The following is a 27,468-nucleotide window of genomic DNA, read 5'->3' as shown; positions in this document are numbered from 1 at the left end:
CCCCGAACCTCCAAATCCGAGGCAGAGCCACCCCGAACCTCCAAATCCGAGGCAGAGCCACCCCGAACCTCCAAATCCGAGGCAGAGCCACCCCGAACCTCCAAATCCGAGGCAGAGCCACCCCGAACCTCCAAATCCGAGGCAGAGCCACCCCGAACCTCCAAATCCGAGGCAGAGCCACCCCGAACCTCCAAATCCGAGGCAGAGCCACCCCGAACCTCCAAATCCGAGGCAGAGCCACCCCGAACCTCCAAATCCGAGGCAGAGCCACCCCGAACCTCCAAATCCGAGGCAGAGCCACCCCGAACCTCCAAATCCGAGGCTCGATGTCCCCGGACTCCAAATCGGAGGCTCGACGTCCCCGGACTCCAAATTGGAAGTTCATCGACCCCGGCCTCCAAATCGGAGGCTGAGCGACCCTAGCCCCCAAATCTTACCCAGAGTGACCCCACCCACCAAATCAAACCCAGAGAGGCCCCGCCCACAAAACCGGACCCTGAGGGGCCCCGCCCACCAAATTGGACCCTGTGGGGCCCCGCCCACTAAACCGGACCCAGAGTGGACCCGCCCACCAAATCGGACCCCGAGAGGTCCCGCCCACCAAATCGGACCCAGAGTGGTCACGCCCACCAAATCAGACCCTAAGGGGCCCCACCCACAAAATCAGACCCTAAGGGGCCCTTGCCACAAAATCAGACCCTGAGAGGCCTCGGCCAGAAAATTGGACCCTGAGGGGCCCCGCCCACCAAATCAGACCCTGAGGGGCCCCACCCATCAAATCGGACCCTGAGGGGACCCGCCCGCCAAATCGGACCCTGAGGGGCCCCGCCCACCAAAACGGACCCTGAGGGGCCCCGCCCAACAAAACGGACCCAGAGTGGCCCCACCCACCAAATCGGACCCAGAGTGGCCCCACCCACCAAATCAGATCCAGAGTGGCCCCACCCACAAAATTGGACCCTGAGGGGCCCCGGCCACAAAATCGGACCCTGAGGGGCCCCACCCACCAAATCAGAGCCTGAGGCCAAAGTGGCCCCTGAGAGGCACCCACAGTTAAAACAGATCCTGACTTGAAAGTCTTGCAGGGGCAGCAGGCAAGTCTCTCTTAAAGGGGCAGCCCAGGCACCATTTCAAACCACTATCTGTACTTCCTTCAGGAAATACACATCTAGTTATAGTGGTTTGAAAAAAGCACTATATTGTAATCCGAACGCTGCTAACTTATTCTTCTTCTTATTATTATTATTAAGTTGATTTCCGCAATTAATACAGCCCGAACCGCTACACGCACAGACTCCGTTGAGGTGTTGTTTCGAAGCCAGCGTCCACGAGAGGTGTGCTAAGTATTTTTCGTGTCGATCGGATTTGTAGTTTTTGCGCAATTTGCGTTTGAAATTTTTTTTCCCGTCATTGGAATGCATTGTCTCCAATGCTTTTCAATGGGTAATGGCAAAACGTGCCCTGAGGCGATTGAAATGGCAGTTGAGCTCATTGATAGGCGCAGGCAGACCCAGTTACTATGCCAACGCCTACGAACGTCACATGACATCCCAAGGACAGAGCTTCTGCCACATAATATCAGCTCTTAAAGCGAAACCCACAGCACAAATGCAAGTCTAGCTTCATCACATGACGCATGCCCCTGAGAGAGAATGTGCGACAAAGTGGATTTAGAAGCCCAGTGAGCCACCCTGGCTCTTAAAGGGCCGACGTGCCACAGTGATTCTTAAAGGGCCAGCGCACCGAAATGAGTCTTAAAGGGCCGGCGCGCCAAATCGGAGGCCGAGCCACCCCGGCCTCCAAATCGGAGGCCGAACCACCCCGGCCTCCAAATCGGAGGCCGAACCACCCCGGCCTCCAAATCGGAGGCCGAACCACCCCGGCCTCCAAATCGGAGGCCGAACCACCCCGGCCTCCAAATCGGAGGCCGAACCACCCCGGCCTCCAAATCGGAGGCCGAACCACCCCGGCCTCCAAATCGGAGGCCGAACCACCCCGGCCTCCAAAATCGGACCCAGTGTGGCCCCGCTCAAAAAAATCAGACCCAGAGTAGCACAGCCCACCAAATCGGATCCTGAGGGGCCCCGCCCACCAAATCAGACTCCGAGTGGCCCCGCCCACCAAATCAGACCCTGAGAAGCCCCGGCCACCAAATCGGACCCAGAGTGGCCCCGGCCCATCAAATCGGACCCAGAGTGGCCCCGCCCACCAAATCGGACCCAGAGGGGCCCCGGCCACAAAATCGGACCCTGAGGGGCCCCGGCCACAAAATCGGACCCTGAGGGGCCCCGGCCACAAAATCGGACCCTGAGGGGCCCCGGCCACAAAATCGGACCCTGAGGGGCCCCACCCGCAAAATCGGACCCTGAGGGGCCCCACCCGCAAAATCGGACCCTGAGGGGCCCCACCCGCAAAATCGGACCCTGAGGGGCCCCACCCGCAAAATCGGACCCTAAGGGGCCCCACCCGCAAAATCGGACCCTAAGGGGCCCCACCCGCAAAATCGGACCCTGAGGGGCTCCAGCCGCAAAATCGGACCCTGAGGGGCCCCGGCCCCAAAAATCGGACCCCGAGGGGCCCCGGCCCCAAAAATCGGACCCCGAGGGGCCCCGGCCCCAAAAATCGGACCCTGAGGGGCCCCAACCACAAAATCGGACCCTGAGAGGCATCAGCTACAAAATCGGACCCTGAGGGGCCCCAACCACAAAATCGGACCCTGAGAGGCATCAGCTACAAAATCGGACCCTGAGGGGCCCCGGCCACAAAATCGGACCCCGAGGGGCCCAACCCACAAAATCAGACTCAGTGTCCCCGCAAACCAAATTGGACCCTGAAGGGCCCCGTCCACCAAATCAGACCCTGAGGGGCCCCACCCACAAAATCAGACCCTGAGGGTCCCCGCTGACCAAATTGAACTCTGAGGGGCCCCGCCCACCAAATCAGACCTAGAGTGGCCCCGCCCACCAAATCGGACCCCGAGGGGCCCCACCCACCAAATCAGACCCCGAGGGTCCCCGCCCACCAAATCGGACTCTGATAGACCCCGCCCACCAAATCAGACCCTGAGGGGCCCCGCTCACCAAATCGGACCCTGAGGGGCCCCGCCCACCAAATCGGACCCTGAGGGGCCCCGCTCACCAAATCGGACCCTGAGGGGCCCCGGCCACAAAATCGGACCCTGAGGGGCCCCACCCACAAAATCGGACCCTGAGGGGCCCCACCCACAAAATCGGACCCTGAGGGGCCCCACCCACAAAATCGGACCCTGAGGGGCCCCACCCACAAAATCGGACCCTGAGGGGCCCCACCCACAAAATCGGACCCTGAGGGGCCCCACCCACAAAATCGGACCCTGAGGGGCCCCACCCACCAGCCCCTGAGGGGACCCGGCCACCAAATCGGACCCCGAGGGGCCCCACCCACCAAATCGGACCCTGAGGTGCCCCACCCACAAAATCAGGCCCTGAGGGCCCCACCCACAAAATCGGACCCTGAGGCCAAAGTGGCCCCTGAGAGGCACCCACAGTAAAAACGGATCCTGAGTTGAAAGTCTTGCAGGTGCAGCAGGCAAGTCTCTCTTAAAGGGGCAGCCTGGGCAGCATTTCAAACCACTATATGTAGTTCCTTCAGGAAATACACATCTAGTATTATTATTCAGTTGATTTTCCGCAACTAATGCTGCCCGAACCGCTACACGCACAGACTCCACTGAGGTGTTGTTTCGAAGCCAGCGTCCACGAGTGGTGTGCTAAGTATTTTTTGTGTCGATCGGATTTGTAGTTTTTGCGCAATTTGCATTTGAAAAAACATTTTCCCATCATTGGAATTAATTGTCTCAATGCTTTTTAATGGGGAAATTTTGCCACAGACAAAACATGCCCTGAGGCGATTGAAATGGCAGTTAAGCTCATGGATATGCGCAGGCACACCCAGTTACTATGCCAAGGCCTACGAACTTCACATGACGCCCCCAGGACACAGATTCTGTCACATAATATCAGCCCTTAAAGCGAAACCCACAGCACAAATGCAAATCTAGCTTCATCACATCACGCATGCCCCTGAGAGAGAATGTGCGCCAAAGTGGATTTAGAAGCCCAGTGAGCCAAACTAGCTCTTAAAGGGCCGACGCGCCAAAGTGATTCTTAGGCTGGAGTCACACACAACGAATAAAAAAAAAAAAAAAAAAAACGGTCCCATTTTAACGGTACGAAATCGCACAAAGAATTCTTGTCCAGGGATCCTTCTGTCATCCCATTTTCCGGCGATGAACCATTTTATTCGCATCTAAGCATCAAACTGACATCCAATGCCAATGCCTGATGCTCTTTCCTGTTGACCTGGAGAAGTCTTGCGATTTAATCGCAAGTCACACGTGTGGTGCATTTTCAATGCGATTTTTAATCGCATCCATAGACTTGCATTGTCGAATCCGATCCGAAAATCGGTGACAATCGCAGCATGCTGCGATTGTCTCGGTCCGAGGAACGGATGCGATTAAAAAAACGCATGATGGGAGCAGCAACATAGAATAACATTGGGACGAAAGCAATGCGATTTTTTGTGTGACTCCGGCCTTAAAGGGTCGAAGCACCAAAATGAGTCTTAAAGGGCCGGCGCGCCAAATCGGAGGCTGATCGACCCCGCCCACCAAATGGGACCCAGAGTGGCCCCGCCCACCAAATGGGACCCAGAGTGGCCCCGCCCACCAAATGGGACCCAGAGCGGCCCCGCCCACCAAATGGGACCCAGAGCGGCCCCGCCCACCAAATCGGACGCAGAGCGGCCCCGCCCACCAAATCAGACCCAGAGCGGCCCCGCCCACCAAATCAGACCCAGAGCGGCCCCGCCCACCAAATCAGACCCAGAGCGGCCCCGCCCACCAAACCAGACCCTGAGAGGCTCTGCCCACAAAATCGGACCCAGAGTGACCCCACCCACCAAATCAGACCCAGTGTGGCCCCGCCCACCAAATCGGACCCAGAGTGGCCTCGCCCACCAATTCAGACCCTGATGGGCTCCGTCCACCAAATCGGGCCCTGAGGGGCCCCAACCACAAAATCGGACCCTGATGGGTCCAGGCCACAAAATCGGACCCTGTGGGGCCCCGGTCACAAAATCGGACCTTGAGGGGCTCCGGCCACAAAATCGGACACTGAGGGGCCCCACCCACAAAATCAGACCCTGAGGGGCCACACCCACAAAATCGGACCCTGAGGGATCCCGGCCACCAATTCAAGCCCTGAGGAGCCAGGCCACCGAATCGGATCCTGAGGGGCCCTACCCACCAAATCAGACCCTGAGGCCAAAGTGGCTCCTGAGAGGCACCCACAGTTAAAACGGATCCTGACTTGAAAGTCTTGCAAGGGCAGCATACAAGTCTATCTTAAAGGGGCAGCCCGGGCACCATTTCAAACCACTATCTGTACTTCCTTCAGGAAATACACATCTAGTATTAATGTTGTAATCCGAAAGTTGCTATTATTCTTATTATTCAGTTGATTTCCGCAATTAATGCGTCCCGAACCGCTACACGCAGACTCCGTTGAGGTATCGTTTCGAAGCCAGTGTCCACGAGAGGTGTGCTAAGTATTTTTTGTGTCGATCGGATTTGTAGTTTTTGCGCAATTTGCATTTGAAAAAACAATTTTGCTGTCATTGGAATGCATTGTCTCAATGCATTTTAACGGGAAAATGTTGCCATAGGGAAAACTTGGGGCAGTCGTGAGGTGGCAGTTTTGCTCATTGATATGCATAGGCCAGGGCCGGCGTCAGCACCCGGCACACTCGGGCAAGTGCCGGGGCCCTGGCGAGATGGGAGGACCCACTCACAATGTCTGGGATACCCGCCGGCCGCCGCCACGCCCCCCCATGTACTGACCCCATCCTGCGCCCTCCGCGAGGGACCCACTCAGTGATTCAGCCCCTTAGGCTGAATGCAGACGACTTTTTAGCCCCGCGGATTTCTTCCATTTTTCCTGCGGTTTTATTGCGGTTTTTGTGCGGTTTTCCCCCTGCGGATTTGGAGACAGGGGAGATGGAAAACCGCACAAAAGTAGTAACATGCTGCGGATTTTGTACCGCAGGAAAACCGCGCGGAAAAATCCGCAGCGTCTGCACAGCGGTTTTTTTTTCCATTGATTTTAAGGCTACTGTACTTCACAATGCGGATATGCAGCGTTTTTGCGCGGTAAAATCTGCGGATCCGCTGCAAATCTGCATCGTGTGCACACAGCCTTAGCGCCAGCAATGAACATCGCTTCCTTCGGCTGTAATCTTGTGTGCGGTGCCGGCACAGGACCTGTGATGAGGTCACAGGAGGGGAGGAGTCAGGGGTCACATGATCAGGGTGGCTGCAGGACTCTGCTGTGCTGGTCGCTTATCATTATGGTGCTAGTCTGGATGGATGAGGTAACGTTTATGTGTGGGACAGTGGGGTCAGGGAAGTGTTTTACAAGGTGGATGTAGCAGGGCCGTGTGTGTACTTGTGTGGGGTCAGGGAGATGTTTTACAAGGTGGATGTAGTAGAGCAGTGTGTGTACTTGTGTGGGGTCAGGAGGGGTTTACAAGGTGGATGTAGCAGAGCCGTGTGTGTACTTGTGTGGGGTCAGGGAGATGTTTTACAAGGTGGATGTAGTAGAGCAGTGTGTGTACTTGTGTGGGGTTAGGAGGGGTTTACAAGGTGGATGTAGCAGTGCCGTGTGTGTATTTGTGTGGGGTCAGGAGGGGTTTACAAGGTGGATGTAGCAGAGCCGCGTGTGTACTTGTGTGGGGTCAGGGAGGTGTTTTACAAGGTGGATGTACCAGAGCCATGAGTGTACTTTGTGTGGGGTTAGGAGGGGTTTACAAGGTGGATGTAGCAGAGCCGTGTGTGTGCTTGTATGGGTCAAGATGTGTTTTACAAGGTGGATGTAGCAGAGCCGTGTGTGTACTTGTGTGTGGTCAGGAGGGGTTTACCAAGGTGGATGTAGCAGAGCCGTGTGTATTGTGTGGGGTCAGGAGGGGTTTTACAAGGTGGATGTAGCAGAGCTGTGTGTGTACTTGTGTGGGGTCAGGAGGGGTTTTGCATGGTAGATGCAGCAGAGCAGTGTGTGTACTTGTGTGGGGTCAGGAGGGGTTTTACAAGGTGAATGCAGCAGAGCCGTGTGTGTACTTGTGTGGGGTCAGGAGGGGTTTACAAGGTGGATGTATCAGAGCCGTTTGTGTACTTGTGTGGGGTCAGGAGGGGTTTACAAGGTGGATGTAGCAGAGCCGCGTGTGTACTTGTGTGGGGTCAGGAGGGGTTTACAAGGTGGATGTATCAGAGCCGTGTGTGTACTTTGTGTGGGGTCAGGAGGGGTTTACAAGGTGGATGTAGTAGAGCCGCGTGTGTACTTGTGTGGGGTCAGGCTCCAAATCGGAGGCTGATTGACCCTGGCCTACAAATCGGAGGCTGATCGGGTGGAGGCCAGGGTGGCTCAGACTCCGTTTTGTAGGCCAGGGTCTGACCTACAAAACGGAGACTGAGCCACCCTGGCCTCCAAATCGGACCCAGAGTGGCACAGCCCACCAAATCAGACCCTGAGGGGCCCCGCCCACCAAATCAAACCCTGAGGGGCCCCACCCACCAAGTCAGACCCAGTGTGGCCCCGCCCACTAAATCGGACCCTGAGGGGCTCCGACAAAAAAAAAAAAAAAAAAAAAAAAAAAACGGACTCAGAGCGGCCCCGCCCACCAAATCAGACCCAGAGTGGCCCCACCCACCAAATTAGACCCTGAGGGGCCCCGCCCACCAAATCAGACCCAGAGTGGCCCCACCCACCAAATTAGACCCTGAGGGGCCCCGCCCACCAAATCAGACCCAGAGTGGCCCCACCCACCAAATTAGACCCTGAGGGGCCCCGCCCACCAAATCAGACCCAGAGTGGCCCCGCCCACCAAATCAGACCCAGAGTGGCCCCGCCCACCAAATCAGACCCTGAGGGGCCCCACCCACAAAATCGGACCCTGAGGGGCCCCACCCACAAAATCGGACCCTGAGGGGCCCGCCCACAGAATCGGACCCTGAGGGGCCCCACCCTCAAAATCGGACCCTGAGGGGCCCCAGCCACAAAATCAGACCCCGAGGGGCCCCGGCCACAAAATCGGACCCCGAGGGGCCCCGGCCACAAAATCGGACCATAAGGGGCCCCACCCACAAAATCGAACCCTGAGGGACCCCACCCACAAAATCGAACCCTGAGGGACCCCACCCACAAAATCAGACCATGATGGGCCCCACCCACAAAACTGGACCCTGAGGCATCCCGGCCACCAATACAAACCCTGAGGAGCCCAGGCCACCGAATCGGATCCTGAGGGGCCCCACCCACCAAATCAGACCCTGAGGCCAAAGTGGCCCCTGAGAGGCACCCACACTTAAAACGGATCCGGAGTTGAAAGTCTTGCAGGGGCAGCAGGCAAGTCTCTCTTAAAAGGGGCAGCCCGAGCACCATTTCAAACCACTATCTGTACTTCCTTCAGGAAATACACATCTAGTTATTATTATTATTATGGGCTGGACGATTTCCTCGATACACATAACATTGTGGGCTACAGTTAAATTAAAAAATACGAGAAATCAGCTCACCACTTTTAGTCCATCTAGATGTCGAGCTTGCTTCATAGTGCTCCGCACGGACAAGGGTGAAGCAACCACAGCAGGATCCAGTAATGAAGAGTAACGTCCAGTGAATAATCAAAAGATAAAATTTAACTTTTAATGCAAACAATGGTTAAAATTCCATTTAAATAATGTCCAGCACAATACACACACTGGTTCAATGCCGCTAATGATCAACGCGTTTCGACCTGTGGGTCTTAATCATGATTAAGACCCACAGATCGAAATGCGTTGATCATTAGCGGCATTGAGCCAGTGTGTGTATTGTGCTGGACATTATTTAAATGGAATTTTAACCATTATTTGCATTAAAAGTTAAATTTTATCTTTTGATTATTTGCTGGACGTTATTCTTCATTACAGTTAAATTAGTGACAATGTACAATTAGAGAAGAAAGTTTGAACTTCATGGACCTAGGTGGTCTTGTTTTCTTGCCGTCTGTGCGGACGTGAGCGGCATTCTCCGAGGTGCTCGTTAAGTTTTCCACCGCGTCTCCCTCCCCTCGCGTCCCCTGTTCCGGTCACACTAAGGCAGCGTTTGGAGAAGCGGCCGGGGGCGACTTTCGGGTGCCGCTGACGTCACGGGTGCCACAATGGATTATGGGGCACGCGCCTGCTGACGTCTGTTAGGCGCTGGGAAGTTTTTGTTTGTTTTTTTTTGAACAAGCGAAAGCGATCCGGCCGACGGTCGCAGGGGGGAGGAGCAGATCCTCACCCGGAACAAGGCTGGAAGTTTTAAAAAGGAGGACACCAGAGGAGCAGGCCGTCGGCAAAATGACGTCAGAGTGGAAGTCACCACCGCCACTATCTCCAGCACAACCTGCGGTTCATCCACAGCCGGTCAAGTACCAGAAGCAGCAGTCGTCCCAGCCACAGGTCTAGGGATTCCTCGGTGTACAGAGAAGATGCGTTACATGTCCCTCCACAGCCGCCGAGTCCGGTACCCTTGGTTATCAACGGGTGGTGAGTGACCTTCGTGAACGTTAGCTAGGTGTTTAATAGACTTCTATTGTTTGTGTAAATCTTTAGGAAAAGCCTAGGAAGTCTTCCTCAAAGAAGAATAACTGAGTCTGTGCCCTGTGTAAAAGTCCCCTAGCGAAGGACTGGCAGAAGGACTTATGTTCCAACTGCATTATTCAGAGAACTATTGCGGAGGAGACTCCTGATTTCGCAGCAAGCCGTAGGTGGGTAATGAGGTCGGAGGGCTCCCTTAAAACCCTATTAAAGAAAGGGAAGAAGAAAGAGAAAGTCCTTGCATCTAACTCCAGACTCTTCCTTGACCTCGTCTCAGGGCTTAGGACAGGCTGAGTCCCCGTCTTCCTCCTCCTCAGATAGTGATGTGGGTGGTAAACCATGCTTCCCCATAGAAGACACTGACGGTCTCCTTAAGGCCATCAGGATGACGATGGGCCTAAAGGAGGAAAAAATGACCAGATCCGTGGAAGACGTAATGTTTGAGGGGACTTCAGGAAAGGAAAAAGCGAACCTTTCCAGTTAATGAAAAAATACAAGCACTTATTCATAGAGAGTGGAAAAAATGGAAAAGTCAGGAGCCCTACCCTCTTCCTCTAAAAGAAGGTATCCCTTTTAAAAAAAAAAAAAGGATACAGAAATATGGGACAAGGTCGCAAAGATTGATGCAGCGGTCAAGATCAGACTCCCTAACGGAAGCGACCAACAATATTTTTCTTACAGCAGAACAATATCTTCTGTCCCTCACAGCACTACATATAAAGGGGCGGAAAATGTTGAGGCAGATTTTCTGAGCCACAACAAACTAAAAACAGGGGAAATGGACTTTAAACCACACAGTTTTCCAGCAGGTAGTACACCTATGGGGAAAGCCAGAAAAAGACTTGTTCGCCAACAAGAACAAAAGGCAAGTGGAAAAGTTTTGTTCGTTGAACCCAAGGGAAAGACTGTTTGCAGTAGACTCCCTGCAGATCCCTGGGGATTTCAAGATGGCCTACGCATTTCCTCCAGTAACTTTGATTCCAACAGTAGTGAGGAAAGTCAGAAGGGAGCAAGCAAGAGTGATTTTGATTGCCCTGTTCTGACCAAAAAGACACTGATTTCCCTGTTGCGGATAATGTCGATTTCAGATCCATGGATCCTGCCAGATATCCCAGACCTTCTCAGTCAGGGTCCAACATTCTATGCGCAGGTGAAGGGATTCCATCTTGCAGCATGGAATTTGAAAGGTCGCTTCTGAGTAACAGAGGGTTTTCTCCGGGGCTAGTTTCTACCTTGCTAAGGAGTAGGAAACCTATAACTACAAGAGTCTACGGCAGAACATGGAGTAAATTCCTTCAAATTTTAGGAAAGCCGTTAGACCAAAAGCCTTCTATTGGTCCCATTTTAGAATTCCTACAATCAGGGTTGCAATTGGGATTGGTGGTAAATACCCTTAAGGTTCAAGTATCTGCATTAGGGACATTATGCAATTGTAACCTGGCAGCAAATAGATGGGTAGCAAGATTTATAAAATCGTGCCATAGATCCAGACCAATCCCGATGCCGAAAATCACCCTGTGGGATCTAAACTTAGTGTTAGAGGCCCTTACAAAGGAACCATTTGAACCCTTACAGGAGTGAACTATAAAGTGTCTTGCCCTAAAAACGGTTATATTGGTAGCTCTTACGTCAGCCCGTAGGTTGAGTGACCTGCAGGCCCTCTCTACAAATCCACCCTATATGCAGGTATATCAGGATAGGGTCGTATTAAAAACAGACCCGGCGTATTTACCCAAGGTAGTGTCAGATTTCCATTGGAGTCAGGAGATTGTCCTTCCCTCTTTTTGTGAAAACAGAAACTTAGATGTTAATAGGGCCCTTCTAGAATATATGTCTGTGACTAATCAGTGGAGGAGGTCCCCAGTTCCTATTTGTAGCCTTACAGGGTGCCAGAAAGGGTTATGGAATGTCAAAAGGGATTATTGTCAGATGGATTAGGGAGATCATTAGTGTAGCATATTCGACTAGTGGTACTCCGATTCCGGATGGCATCAAGGCTCATTCCACTAGAGCAGAGGTGACCACCTGGGCAGAGAAAGCAGAGGTATCAATTAACTAAATCTGTAAGGCCGCTACCTGGGTCTCACCATCAACCTTCTTTAGGCACTATAGTTTAAACCTATCCTCCTCTGCTGACTTGACCTTTGGTACAAGGGTGCTGCAAGCAGTGATCCCTCACCAAGGTGTTTTGAAATCTCCAAAAGTCTCTCAGGTGTGCTGTCATGGGTGAAGGGAAAAACCACCATGGTTAGTTATTGGTAGCCGGTTTTTCCAGAACCCATGACAGCACCCGTACATCCCCCCCCCCCTTTTTTCACCATATGGGTGTGCACGATAGTTGGGGGTATTTTGTGATGTGGTGTTGTATAATTATGTAACTAACTGGGAAGTCCTCTTATGCTCTGTAACCAACTGAAGCGGGGGAGAGGTACCGCCCCTTATATTTCAGTAGCGGCAGATCCCTCTCAGGTGTGCTGTCATGGGTTCTGGAAAAAACGGCTACCGATAAGTAACTATGGTGGCGTCTTAAGGATTGTTGATCCTGGATACATGGATGTCGGCTGTGGTATTTGTCATTTGGAGGACCCTGGACTGTCACTACAGACTATACTGGCGGGAGATATGAAATCTGTGGGGAGACAGTGAGTATCGCCTGACACCTGGGCAGTGGGACTATCGGCCCCGCAAAAGGGATCTTGTGCATTGAGGACATTTTATTTTGGCCATCTACTGTACCTGAATTTGTTGTACAACCATGGATATATGGAATAAAAAATAGTTGCATCGTTAACCTGCCTAGGTGATTTTTATCATCCACAACCTCAGATGCTCACACACCACACTTCAGTATATTGAATGGTAAAATTAAAGGAAATTAAATTGAAAATCTGAAATATAATCCTTAAAGGGTTCTCAAATCAAACTCATATATTAAATCCCTAAACCGATACTTTATTGTTTAAAAACCACAAATGTGGTACACACCAGAAAAAATGTGACAGAAAATGAAAAAACAAAGAAGTGTTCAAAAATAGCCCACACTAGGGTAACCCCTGTGAATCCCTAATTGTTCACTGAGCTGTACCCTGCCTGGCTGCGGAGGTTGGCACCCTAAGGGGGGAACGTTGTGGCGCCCCCGCTCACGATGGCTATCCCTGGGGGCCCTGACAAACCCTACAGCCACTAGTGGTCCCTTCTACCCGATATAAGGGAACCCCTAGTTCTAGACAGAGATCAAGCCTGCTCTATAGAGGACCCTGTGTCCCAAGAAAAGAGGTTAAAAACAATTTAGAACACACATGGCATGGGGTGGCATGTTAAAGTCCCACAAAAAAATAGAGACAGCTTCAAGGCAGCCCAGTGGGATAACTCAGTTCAGATCATGCCTAAATCTTATACACAAGATACGGAGAGGCATCTTTTACTCAATTAAAAGCCATAGCTCAAAAATGATTGAGAAATGGCTAAAAAATGCCATCAATAGTCTCCCACTAATAAAAATATATGGGGAACGCAGAGCTGCAACAGCGGTACTTATCTGCGTTTTTCGCCACCTGCCATCAAATCATGAATGCCTCAACGCGTTTCGCCTTCCAGGGCTCATCAGGAGGCCCGATGCTACGATAATTCGTGTCCCATAAAGGTGCAAATAGCTTACCGATGTTCCATACTTCTCCACTCTTATAATCTGCCGCGCAGAGCCTAAGCTCCGCCCACTCCAATCCCATTGCCTCTCTCAGCACCACCCATTTGCTGCTGCCCCAATCGGTTAACAGATCTCTGATGCACCGTCTTACTGACCAATCACGTGTCCTCACACACAGGGTTCCCCATAGCTCCCCTGTCATCCTGGCTTAGATTGGTTACTGCACCTAGCCTGCATGCAGCGTCACTGCTGACTCACCGGTCACATGTCCTTAGACGGAGAGTCTCACAGCAATCACCAATCACTGCGCCCCAGGCATATTGTCATCTCTGCAATTTAACCCCATATGTGCAGTAAACGCTCCACAAACCAGGCGTATATACCCACATCGCTACATTTAACCCAAAGAGCTCATGTCTGACGATCTCATTTAATATGTTACCTACATTATATTGATAATGATAATTAGCGTTTTGCTCGATAAATACAAACCGCATCATCGCCTACAACAATGTGAGCAGGCGTCTACAGTTACCTATCTCAATATATGTAATCAACATATGACACTCATACTTCGCAAAAAGATAGATATAAATCGCGTCACAACCTTTAATAATGTGAACAGGCGTCGATATGCAACTACCCCATCAAGTTCAAGGTATCTGCTCTCCCAAGATAGTCACTGTGAGGCAAATATGTACAGATATCTTACTTCTTTCTATCTTCAGACAGTCTACGCATTCTAAAGATGATCCACACCATGGATCACTTAAATATTATGCAACTGCCCCGTCAAAGTAATATAGTGAGAGCCTTATTAAGAGGCAACAAGGGTTCAGATTCAAAATGCTCCTAGATCCTATAGGGATATATGTCTGCGGCAGTAAAGAGGGACTTTCTATATATGCAATATTCCACGCCAATACATGGAGATTCCACTATAACAGGGAACCAACAGAGCAAAATCAAGGAGGCTGGTATCCTCTAGAAAAGGAACATATAATTCAATTGTGGCTCATAAGAAGCAGGCATTCACAGGGATTCACAGGGGTTACCCTAGTGTGGGCTATTTTTGAACACTTCTTTGTTTTTTCATTTTCTGTCACATTTTTTCTGGTGTGTACCACATTTGTGGTTTTTAAACAATAAAGTATCGGTTTAGGGATTTAATATATGAGTTTGAAATTAAATTGAAACAACAACTCGTCCCACTTAAAAACAAGCTTTCATACAGCTATGTGGAAAATCAAAGTAATGTTTACTGGAAGAAGGGGAGAAAAAAAATGGAAAACAGAAATCACATGGTCAGGGTGGGTTTAATACAGATTTTGAGAGAGAGAGGGGATCCGCCGGCCAAAGAAACGTTGCAAGCTCCATTTGGAAATCTTTGAGGATGTTGACGGACACCAACATTGTGGCGGATCCTCACAAAAACGGATGCAACGGACGGCAATCAGTCATGATCCGCTAATAATGAAAGTCACTGGGGAAAAAAAACGGATCCGCAAAGAAAAATGGCAGATCCGTTTTTTTTCAAATTTGGCGGATCTTGACTGATTGTCAAAAACGAAGTGTGAAAGAGGCCTTAGTCGCATACCCAGTCACAAGCTGGTGGCAGTAGTGGGATCAGAACAGAAGGAATAGAGGACAGCGGCCCATCAATATCTGCAACCTCAGAATACAAGAACTTGACTGTGGGGAGATTACAAACAAAGGCCTGTGAATTAGGAGTCTGCTATAAAGGACTGACCAAGGAGCAACTAATTAAGGCTTTGGAAGAAGCTTGCCTGCAAGATGGCACTGAAGGATTCCCACAGCAAAGGGAGGAAAGACAGGAGCTGCAGGTAAATACCCAAAAAAAGTCAGTGGGTTGTGTGGTACAAGGAGGAGATGGCATTGCTTGTAGATGAGCTCACCATAGAATATAAGATGAAGGCCATTTGTAGAGCTCAAGAGAGGGCATTGCTGGAGAGACAGCTCGATGTGGAAGCAGCTGGTAGCTACAGACAGACTGTATCCACCATGAGAGAATTCCCTAGAGTGTCCCGCAAGGACTGTAAGACATTTAATGAGGCTGCAGTCGACATTGAGGGCTTCTTCCAGGACTTCGAACATCAATGTCGATTAATGGAAGTCGATATATTGGCTCAACTACCAGGTGTCTATGGAGTGCGAGCCACAACCACCTGTTCTTCTGATCCTCAGTATAAACATCTATAGGAGGTCGTGATTGCCAAAAAAGTTGTTGACTTTCGTGACACTGGGGCTTTTCTCACCATAGCCAATCCCTGAGTAATTTGACAAGAAGCAATTCAAAAGAGACCAGGGATTGCCATTGAATTGGCTGGAGGTACTCAGATATATTCCAAGAGAGAGTATGGCGTTCTTCTAGGAAACGATGTGGGAAATCTTCAATGCCACTTTGTTGGTGCGGTAACCCGAAGTCAAGCCACGAGAGCCGCAGATGTGGACGTGTTCAACCAGTCAACGGAAATAAGACCACCAGAACTGCCGTCACAGCCGGTGAGTGATTCTTCTTGTGGGGGATCATATGAGTGTCTCTTAGGATAAAGTTCAGTTTAGACAAATGATAGAAACAGACCCTACCCTAGCTAGTTTTAAAACTAGCTGAAATATGGCAGTTAGGGGAAAAAAAAACCTATCAGGTAAAATGGACTCCTATATCGGGTTACCAACACTGACTCCCTAGATAAACCCTGGGCTTATAACAAACAGCTGGTTGTCCCTCAGAAATACAGAGTTTCACTATTACACCTTGCTCATGACATTCCTACTGCTAGCCATCAAGGGAAAACCCGCAATGAGAGTGTCATGGTTTGAACAGAGTTCTTGCCCTGCACTCACAGGGTTAAGTGTTCGTGGCCTCTTTCTGGATCTGGGAGGGGTATTTATACTCACTCTTTACCAGGGTTCTCTGTCAGCTATACTGTTGTTCTGGTGTGTCAGACCCCTGGTGTGCGTGTATTCTGCGTTGCTTGTTTTCTTCCCGTGTATGACCCGGTCTGTTCCCTCATTCTGTACTCAGTCTCTTGTTTTGGTACTATTGTCTTTTCTGGTTCTGACCTCCTGGCTTGGCTATCGTTACTCCGTTACAGTTTGTCCCTATTGTACCGTCTATTGCCCGTTCTGGCTTTCTGATCTATTGCTACGTCCTGACCATCCATTCTGTTTAACCCTTTGGTACTGTATTGCCATCTTGTGCTTTGACCCCGGCTTCATCTGGTTTCTGTCTCTGTCTATGCCCCTTGGTAACATTGTCCTGTAGTTACCTTTCTAGGAGTTTTCCTCAGCTCCTAGCTCTGTGGAGCTTAGGCCACACCCCCAGCAGTCACGTGCTTCAGTTCTTGATACTCTGAAGCACGCATCGTCACCGCTGCTGCCCTGCTCCACATATCTTTGAGCACTGTTTTTGTACTCAGGACACACACACACTGGCTCAGTGAGTAAGTGCAGTGCGGGGTTCCTGACAGAGACTATTGACTCAAAATTTTCTATTGGCCTGGGATTTCTCAAGCAGTGGCGTATTTCTGCCGAACTTGCGACATGTCAGTGTAGAGGGTGACCGGAGATCACTCAAAGGCACCCTTGCAACCGCTCCCTATAATAGAAGAACCATTTCAAAGAGTAGCTGTCAATATCATTGGACCTCTGGCTATACAAAGTAAGTCTGGAAAGCAGTACATTCTCACTATGCCACCCGATATCCAGAAGCTGTGGCCTTGTCAAGTATTTCTGCAGCCAAGGTGGTGGCCCTGGTTTCCATTTTCACCAAAGTAGGATTCCCCAGTGAGATCCTATCAGACCAAGGCTCCCAGTTCATGTCAGAGCTGGTACAATGTCTCTGGCGCACTTGTGGAGGACGAGCAATCCGAAGGACACCATATCATCCTCAAACAAATGGACTTTGTGAACGATTCAATGGTACGTTGAAAAATATGCTAAGGGCCTTCACTGACAGGGATGCAGACTGGGAGAAGTACCTACCCCATCTCCTATTTGCCTATCGGGAAGTTCCCCAGGAGTCCACTAGGTTTTCCCCCTTTGAGCTACTCTACGGAAAAAAAGGGTCAGAAGGCCTTTAACCTTGCTAAAAGAATATTGGGAGGGGCAAATTGAAGATACTGGAACCCCTGTTCCAGATGTCCTAAAACTTTGGGAAACCCTTTCTCAACTTGCTAGTTTTGCTCAGGATCACGTGTGGATGGCTCAAACTAGACACAAGACATGATATGACTGCAAAACACGCTATCGGGAGTTTGCAGAAGGACAACAAGTCTTAATGATTGTTCCCCATCGGCAAAATAAACTGTAGACAACATAGGAGATTCCCTTCAGGGTTCTCAGAAAACTACCTCCTTGCTTTAGATGATCAGTGTCAATGTGAATAGGATTAAGGGGTACCATGACTGGACCCCGCCAGTGATCGCAAGCTGTCAGCTTGCTTCAGAAGACAGTCAGGATGAGGCGGAAAACTCACTACCTGATCTTGCGGAAGATCAAGATAAAAGTTAGTGTCAAACTCCCCCATGGATGGGCTGATCCCAGGACAACAGACTCATGTTTTTGGCTGAGTCAGTTGGTGGCGACCTGCGAAGGGCTGGGATCTTATGCTGAGGCGAGATCCCGGTGACCGTGCATATTGGTAGAAGCTGCCACGTGGGACTGTGTTGTATCCCTCATCTGCTGGATCCATTGAACTCATCCAAGGACTATTTCTACATTTCCCTGGCGTTGGATTACCGGGTGGCGCCCCCCGGGTCGGCTCCTTTTGTGTGGACTCATTACTGATGCTGTAGCATTACCCTCATTTGTGCTGCCCAGTTCCCTGTTACAATAAAACTCGTTGGATTGTTTATCGGCCTGGTGTCTCTTCCTGCTGTGTTGCATACCCCATCACAGTCTGCTCTATGTCCATTGGTCAAATAGCCTTTAGTAAGTGGCCATCTCCTCACATGGTGAAAATGCACAAAAAATGCAAAACTGTTGAAAAAAAAAAATGGCACAAAATTTTTTTTTTTTTTGTTGCTTGTGTTCCAAGACCAGCAATATTTTCATTGCTTGGTTGATGGATGCTGGGTGAGAGCTTGGTTTCCGCACCCTCAGCTGACTATTTCATTGATGTAATTTTGGGGTAGATTTTGTTTGTAATTTTGGTTGCTACTTATTGTACTTTTTTTGCGCTGCGTCTCCAACCGAAAAAAATGGATTAATTCATTTTAGATTTTGATACATTTTAAACCCCTTAAGCCCCAAGGGTGGTTTGCGCGTTAATGACTGGGCCATTTTTTACAATTCTGACCACTGTCCCTTTATGAGGTAATAACTCAGAAACGCTTCCATGGATCCCGGTGATTGACATTGTTTTCTCGTGACATATTCTACTTCATGTTAGTTGTAAAATTTCATTCAAATAACTTGCGTTTGTGAAAAAAACGGAAATTTGGCGAAAATTTTGAAAATTTCGCAGTTTTCCAACTTTGAATTTTTTATGCCCTTAAATTACAGAGATACGGCACACAAAAAACTTGATAAGTAACATTTCCCACATGTTTACTTTACATCAGCACAATTTTGGAGCCAAAATTTTTTTTTGTTAGGAAGTTATAAGGGTTAAAAATTGACCAGCGATTTCTCATTTTGGCAACACCATTTTATTTTTACGGACCACATCACATTTGAAGCCACTTTGAGGGGTCTATATGATAGAAAATACCCAAAAGTGACACCATTCTAAAAACTGCACCCCTTAAGGTGCTCAAAACCACATTCAAAAAGTTTATTAACCCTTTAGGTGCATCACAGGAATTTTTTGAATATTTAAAAAAAAAAAAAAAAAAAAAATGAATATTTAACTTTTTTCACAAAAAAAAAAAAAATACTTCAGGTTCAATTTTTCATATTTTACCAAGGGTAACAGGAGAAATTGGAATGCAAAATTTATTGTGCAATTTGTCCTGAGTACGCTGATACCTGATATGTGGGAGGAAACCACTGTTTCGGCGCATGGCTGAGCTCAGAAGGGAAGGAGCGCCGTTTGACTTTTTCAATGCAAAATTGGCTGGAATTCTGATCGGACGCCATGTCACATTTGGAGAGCCTCTGATGTACCTAAACAGTGGAAACCCCCCACAAGTGACCCCATTTTGGAAGCTAGACCCCCCAAGGAACTTATCTAGATATGTGGTGAGAACTTTGAACCCACAAGGGCTTCACAGAAGTTTATAACGTACAGCGGTACAATTAAAAAATCATTTTTTCCACAAAAATGATCTTTTCACCAGGGCTGTGGAGTCGGTAAGCCACAGTTGCGACTCCGACTCCTGGATTTTATCAGGCTCCGACTCCGGCTCCGACTTCTTCATAAATGGCCAATTCATAACAAATTTACTGTTGTAAAATATTAAACATCGTGCTTATTCAGTTTCTCACCATCATATAAGTAATCAGACCACTTAGAGCAAAAACTACATTTATTAGAATACAATTAGAATATAGCAAATAACTTTTATAAACTTTTCTAAACTGTAAGTAAATATGCAATAAACACTTTTCTGCAGTTAATAAGAAGAAATCTATAAATTTGTCCTCAGAAAAAGTATTGCCTCTGTCAGATCCTCCTTAATGGATGCCCTCAAATCTGATCTAATTTTTTTGAGAGCAGAGAACAACCTCTCTACACTAACTTGTGTTGGTGGCAAAGCAGTAACCACTCGGGCAACATCTCTGACAATGTCAGGATACAGAGGAATCGCTTGTTGCACTGTTATTTTTGATGAACGGTCAAATTTCTCAATTTCTTTTAGTGCACATGAAAAATTCTGCTGAAATGTACTGGCTGTGTTCCTTGATGGGGATGACTCTTCTTCTATGCGGGAACGCTTTGCACGGTCCTTGTGATCCAAATATTTTTCAAAATTAAATTCTTCATCAGTTGATGATGAGGGTGAAGATGTGGCAGGACGACCAAATTCTTCTTGTTCCTCCTGAGTGTTCTGCAACCCTTTCATCCTTACTGCTATTTCAAACAGAGCTTCTTTTCCTTTACTTAGCTGTTGATCATCTAGAAGAATCCGATGCATTGGGTCTACATAAACAGCTGCCAAAAGAATGTTATTTTGTAATAGTAGCTCCTCTCTCCGTTTCATTGATGTAGCAATGCCACTTGCAATTAACCCTCCTCTTTGGGACAGGCGAAACATCAGGTTCTTCCACTCCTTTAAGAAAATACCTGGAGTTAAGTCCTCTGCTTGTAATTTTTTAGTCACTGTAAATGGGTGCTCTAGCAATTTTTCCAGCTCAGTCACCTGATTCCACTGACTTTCATTTAGCGTCAGTTGAGGGTTAGCCATGTCTACAAGAAAGGTTTTCAGTTCAACCAAGCGCTGAATCATTAAGTAAGTACTGCCCCATCGTGTGGCTTGATCAATAATTGCCCCTTTTCCAGCACGTCTCTTCAAAATTGAGTCAACTTTAGGGGTTCTGGCAACAGTAGCCAATTTTCTCACCTTGCCAATCAGTGCAGCAGCATGTCCTTCTTGCAGACTGTCTCATAGCCAGCTGTAGCGTATGCACAACACAGCGCATGTGATGAATGGAAGAACATATTGAGTTTCAACAAGATCATCTAAACTATCATGTTGCTGTTCATCTGAAGCAACTTCAGTTTGCTCCTCAGTTACAATACTGTGTTCCTCTATTTCAAACATTTCTATGTCTGTGGACCCAGAATGTTCTTCTAGCTGCTGGTCACCATCATTACTCTCATTCATTAGCTTAATAGTACTTATCATATTTGAAGCATTGTCAGTTACAACAGAAAGAACTTGCTCTTTTTTAAGTTCATAGTGTTGCAGAACCTTTTCCACCAAGACCTGGAGAAACTCACTGGTGTGATGAGCTTTGGTGTCTTTTACTGCCAATGTCTTGGTAACTATTTCATTTTTGTCACAAACAAATCGGATATTGATGGCAAAATAGTTCACTCTGTGACGTGTGCAGGCATCCATTTTAAGAAACAGAAAGCGTCCCTTGAGAGTTTTTTTTAAGTTCTTCCTTTTGTTTAAAAGCTTCTTCGATTACTAATTTTCTAATACTCTCTCTCTCCAGAGAAACACCAAGCTTGCGGGCCATTTCCCCATTCAGACACATAAAAGCTGGTCGTGAAAATAATGAAATAGGCACACTATCCTTTACAACAAGCTCTATGATCTGTTTTTTAAATGTATCTACTGTCATTGTCACAGTAACTTTGTCACTGACAAAATATCTTGCAACTGATAGCTGCAAAGTTCTCTGCTCCTTTGTTTGGCTGGAAGAGCTGGGCATTGGTTCATTGGTTTGGATGCAGTCTTTCTCATCCACTGCTTTCTGTACTTCTGGATGAAAGCGCTGTAAATGTCTCTTTAGATTAGAAGCTCTGGTAGGAGCATTTTTATCTTTGCCTGAATATGCACTCATCTTGGCTTCACAGCATTTGTTTTCGTCTGGATCATTTGTCATACACTGACAGACATAATGTTTTCTATCTTGAGTGATGGTGAAATGTTCAAATACAGCTGATTTAATGTGATGCTTCTTTGACATTCTCAGGTTTTTAATTCTGCATTCACAATCTAAATGACAATTGTTTTTCCTAAAAACAATTGTACAAAAATTATTGCCAGGTCGTACAACTGATATAGTGGTCAGTAATACTGTTATTATTCCTCATGTACTCACAGTTAACTGATGCAAAGTTTGTTGAAAGGATAATACTTTTTACAGTCTTCCTCTTCTGAGTAGCAGGCAGCTGTGAGATGCTTGGAAGACGCACACCTAGTATGATCTAGTCTAGAGGAGGAGCTTTACTACTAAGAATTTGCAACACATTTTCACTTTCAGTTTCATACATTGTAAGTAGGGGGGTTGGGGCAGCATGAGGTTAACCAAGTATAAGATTAGATAAGGGCAGTGGAGAACAGTGACACACAAGAAGAAATGTCTCTATCTCCAGCAGAACTGCTTATCACTGTTGTTCATAGTTTGATAGAACATATATATTTGAGTAACATTTATAAAATTCATATGAAAGTTCAATTATGAAATATTAATACATTTTTTTTTAAAGCTGGAGTCGGAGTCGGTACATTTCTACCGACTCCAACCAAAACTAACTCCGACTCCACGACTCAGACTCGACAGCCCTGCTTTTCACCCCCAATTTTTATTTTCCCAAGGATAACAGGACCCTAAAAGTTATTGTGCAATTTGTCCTGAGTACGCTGCTACCCCACTTGTGGGGGTAAACCACTATTTGGGCGCATGGCAGAGCTCGGAAGGGAAGCAGCGCCATTTGACGTTTTTGGCTGGAATTGAGATCGGACACCATGTCGCGATTGGAAAACCCCTGATGTACCAAAACAGTGGAAACCACCCACGAATGACACCATTTTGGAAACTAGACCCCCCAAGGAACTTATCTAGATGTGTGGTGAAAACTTTGAACCCCCCAGTGCTTGACAGAAGTTTATAACGACGGGGCGTGAAAATAAAAAAAATCGTATTTTTTCCACAAACATGATCAATTAGTCCCCAATTTTTTTATTTTCCCAAAGGTAACAGGAGAAATTGAACCCCAAAAGTTGTTGTCCAATTTGTCCTGAGTACGCTGATACCCCACATGTGGGAGAAAACTACTGTATGGGCACATGTCGGGTCTCGGAAGGTAAGTAGTGACGTTTTGGAATGCAGACTTTGATGGAATGGTCTGCGGGTGTCATGTGCGTTTGGAGAGCCCCTGATGTACCTAAACTATTGAAACTCCCCACAAATGACCCCATTTTGGAAACTAGACCCCCCACGGAACTTATCTAGATGTGTGGTGAGCACTTTGAACCCCAAAGTGCTTCACAGAAGTTTATACCGCCCGGGCGTGAAAATAAAAAGATCATTTTTTTCCACAAAAATGATATTTTTGCCCCCAATTTTTTATTTTCCTAAGGGTAACAGGAGAAATTGGACCCCAAAAGTTGTTTTGCAATTTGTCCTGAGTAGGCTGATACCCCATATGTGGGGGTAAAACACTGTTTGGGCGCATGGCAGAGCTTGGAAGGGAAGGAGCACCATTTGACTTTTTCAACTCAGAATTGGCTGGAATTGAGATCAGACGCCATGTTGCATTTGGAGAGCACCTGATGTGCCCAAACAGTGGAAACCCCCAATTCTAACTCCAACCCTAACCCCAACACACCCCTAACCCTAATCTCAGCCCTAACCCTAGCGGGAAAATGGAAATAAATACATTTTCTTTTAATTTTATTATTTTTCCCTAACTAAGGGGGTGATAACGGCAGCTGTCGCACACTAAAAGACGCTTTTGATTGTAAAAATAGTTTTTGCATCACCACATATTGAGAGCTATAATTTTTCCGTATTTTGACCCACCGAGTCATGTGAGGTCTTACTTTTTGCGGGACGAGTTTTAGTTTTTATTGGTACCATTTTCAGGCATGTGACATTTTTTGATGGCTTTTTATTCCGATTTTGGGATGCAGAATGAACAAAAACCAGCGTTTCATGAATTTCTTTTGGGGGGGTGCGTTTACACTGTTCCGCGTGTAATAAAATTGATAAAGCGGCTTTATTCTTCGGGTCAGTACGGTTACAGCGATACCTCATTTAGGTCTTTTATTATGTTTTGTCGGTTTTATGCAATGAAAACTATTTTATATAAAAAATTATTATTTTTGCATCGCTTTATTCTGCGAGCTATAACTTTTTTATTTTTTCGCTGATGATGCTGTATGGCGGCTCGTTTTTTGCGGGACAAGATGACGTTTTCAGCGGTACCATGGATATTTATATGCGTCTTTTTGATCGCGCGTTATTGCACTTTTTGTTCGGCGGTATGATAATAAATCATTTTTTGTTTCGTTTTTTATTTTCATTTTTTAAGGGGTTCGCTAAAGGGCTTAACTAATGGGACAGTTTTATAGGGTGGGTCGTTACGGACGCGGCGATACCAAATATGTGTACTTTTATTTTTTTTTTTTTTATTTCCAAAAAATGAATTTATTTGGGGAATATTTTTTTTCTCTCTTCTTCTATTTGGCGATTTTTTTAAAATTATTTTAACACTTTTTTTTTTTTAACCTTATTACAATGTCCTAGGTTGGACATCATTGTCCTGTGACAGATCGCTTATCTGTCACATCACAGATCACTGACAAATCAGCGATCTGTCACAGGCACTGCTGCAGACTTCCTCATGCCTGCGCTTTGCAGGCACTGAGGAAGTCGGCTCCCTGCAGGCCCCCGTCGCCATCTTGGATTCGGGGGCCTGCAGGGAAGGAGCCCCACGCAGCAGCGCTGCACATTGCGCTGCCGTGGGGGGCTCAGGGAAGCACGGAGGGAGCCCCCTCCCTGCCGATGCTTCCCTTTAACCCCCGGTACACCGCAATTGTGTTTGATCGCGGTGTACAAGGGGTTAACGTGTTGGTGGCGGTCCGTGACCGCCCCTGACACATTGTGCCGGGTGTCAGCTGTGATAATCAGCTGACACCCGGCCGCGATCAGCGGCGCTCACCACGTGGGTGCCGCTGATCGCTATGACGTACTATCCCGTCCCTGGGAATTAAGTCCCAGGGCACATGGACGGGATAGTACGTCTCATGGCATAAAGGGGTTAAGGGCATAGCAAATATATATTTTTTTTACTCTTTTGTTTGTAATGAAGGAAAAGGGGGCGATTTGAAATTTGTTATTTTTACAAAACTTAGGATGATCACAGGATCAAGTCCTCTATCACTTGTACTACAGTATACAGTTGTGGCCAAAAGTATTGACACCCCTGCAATTTTGTCAGATAATACTCAGTTTCTTCCTGAAAATGATTGCAAACACAAATTCTTTGGTATTATCTTTATTTAATTTGTCTTAAATGAAAAAACAAAAAGAATTGTCCTAAAGCCAAATTGGATATAATTCCACACCAAACACAAAAAAAGAGGGTGGACAAAAGTATTGGCACTGTTCGAAAAATCATGTGATGCTTCTCTAATTTGTGTAATTAACAGCACCTGTAACTTACCTGTGGCACCTAACAGGTGTTGGCAATAACTAAAATCACACTTGCAGCCAGTTGACATGGATTAAAGTTGACTCAACCTCTGTCCTGTGTCCTTGTATATACCACATTGAGCATGGAGAAAAGAAAGAAGACCAAAGAACTGTCTGAGCACTTGAGAAACCAAATTGTGAGGAAGCATGAACAATCTCAAGGCTACAAGTCCATCTCCAAAGACCTGAATGTTCCTGTGTCTACCGTGCGCAGTGTCATCAAGAAGTTTAAAGCCCATGGCACTGTGGCTAACCTCCCTAGATGTGGACGGAAAAGAAAAATTGACAAGAGATTTCAACGCAAGATTGTGCGGATGTTGGATAAAGAACCTCGACTAACATCCAAACAAGTTCAAGCTGCCCTGCAGTCCGAGGGTACAACAGTGTCAACCCGTACTATCTGTCGGCGCCTGAATGAAAAGGGACTGTATGGTAGGAGACCCAGGAAGACCCCACTTCTTACCCCGAGACATAAAAAAGCCAGGCTGGAGTTTGCCAAAACTTACCTGAAAAACCTAAAACGTTTTGGAAGAATGTTCTCTGGTCAGATGAGACAAAAGTAGAGCTTTTTGGGCAAAGGCATCAACATAGAGTTTACAGGAGAAAAAATAAGAGGCATTCAAAGAAAAGAACACGGTCCCTACAGTCAAACATTGCAGAGGTTCCCTGATGTTTTGGGGTTGCTTTGCTGCCTCTGGCACTGGACTGCTTGACCGTGTGCATGGCATTATAAAGTCTGAAGACTACCAACAAATTTTGCAGCATAATGTAGGGCCCAGTGTGAGAAAGCTGGGTCTCCCTCAGAGGTCATGGGTCTTCCAGCAGGACAATGACCCAAAACACACTTCAAAAAGCACTAGAAAATGGTTTGAGAGAAAGCACTGAAGACTTCTAAGGTGGCCAGCAATGAGTCCAGACCTGAATCCCATAGAACACCTGTGGAGAGATCTAAAAATGGCCGTTTGGAGAAGGCATCCTTCTAATATCAGGGACCTGGAGCAGTTTGACAAAGAAGAATGGTCTAAAATTCCAGCAGAGCATTGTAAGAAACTCATTGATGGTTACCGGAAGCGGTTGGTCGCAGTTATTTTGGCTAAAGGTTGTGCAACCAAGTATTAGGCTGAGGGTGCTAATACTTATATCTGGCCCATTTTTGGAGTTGTGTGTGAAATGATCAATGTTTTGCTTCATTCTCTTTTGTGTTTTTTCATTTAAGACAAATTAAATGAAGATAATAATACCAAAGAATTTGTGATTGCAATCGTTTTCAGGAAGAAACTGCGTAATATCTGACAAAATTGCAGGGGTGTCAATACTTTTGGCCAGCGTCGGACTGGCCCACCGGAGAACCGGTGGATTCTCCGGTGGGCCCTGGCATCTGGTGGGTCCTGGCACCTGCTGGCATACAGGGCCAGCAGTTGCCTAGGGCTCCCGCTGCTCCAGGGGCCCCCAGCCAGTGGTGTGTCGCACACCATGCAGCTGCTATGGGGGCCCCTGCCAGCGGAGCAGCAGCAGGTGTCAGGAGGCAGGAGCCCCTGTCCCCGCTACTAAAGAGAAATGAATATTCACTGCGAAGCAGTGAATATCATTTCACAGTCTCCACCCCCAGAGGCCCCTCCCCCAGCCCAGTAAGCAGCTCTGCAGACTACAGCTGTAAATCAGGGCCGGCGCCGCCCTCAGTCCTCTCTGCTCCTGGCTCACAGCCAGTGCGCGATGACGTCACTACATCGCGCACCCACTGTGTGTCTGGCAGAGGGGGCAGCTCCTGACACTGAAGCCGGGATCAGCGTGGGAGCGAGGAGGAGAGGTGAGTATTGTGTTTTGTTTTTTATATCTCTCTCGCTCTCTCTATCTATCTCTCTCTCTATCTCTCTTATATCTATCTTTCTATCTCTATTATCTATATCTATCTATTTCTATATCTATCTATCGCTCTCTTTATATCTATCTTTCTATCTCTACATCTATCTCTATATCTATCTATCTCTATATCTTTCTATATATATCTCTATATCTATCTTACTCTATCTCTATATTTATTATCTATCTA

At 47.5% G+C, this 27,468-nt stretch overlaps 1 protein-coding gene across 2 annotated transcripts in view; it reads right to left on the bottom strand.

Annotated features, from left to right (window-relative positions):
- LOC141073600 (gastrula zinc finger protein XlCGF66.1-like) overlaps positions 1 to 27,468 on the bottom strand; it is a 72,069-nt gene that overhangs the window by 5,776 nt on the left and 38,825 nt on the right. The gene's annotated exons all lie outside the window — the stretch shown is intronic.

Source organism: Dendrobates tinctorius, unplaced genomic scaffold (assembly GCF_039654945.1).
Source record: "Dendrobates tinctorius isolate UK_male_01 unplaced genomic scaffold, ASM3965494v1 ptg000308l, whole genome shotgun sequence".
Taxonomy (NCBI): Eukaryota; Metazoa; Chordata; class Amphibia; order Anura; family Dendrobatidae; genus Dendrobates; species Dendrobates tinctorius.
The sequence above is the reverse complement of the archived record's forward strand: the minus strand, read 5'-3'. Positions and strand labels throughout refer to the sequence as shown.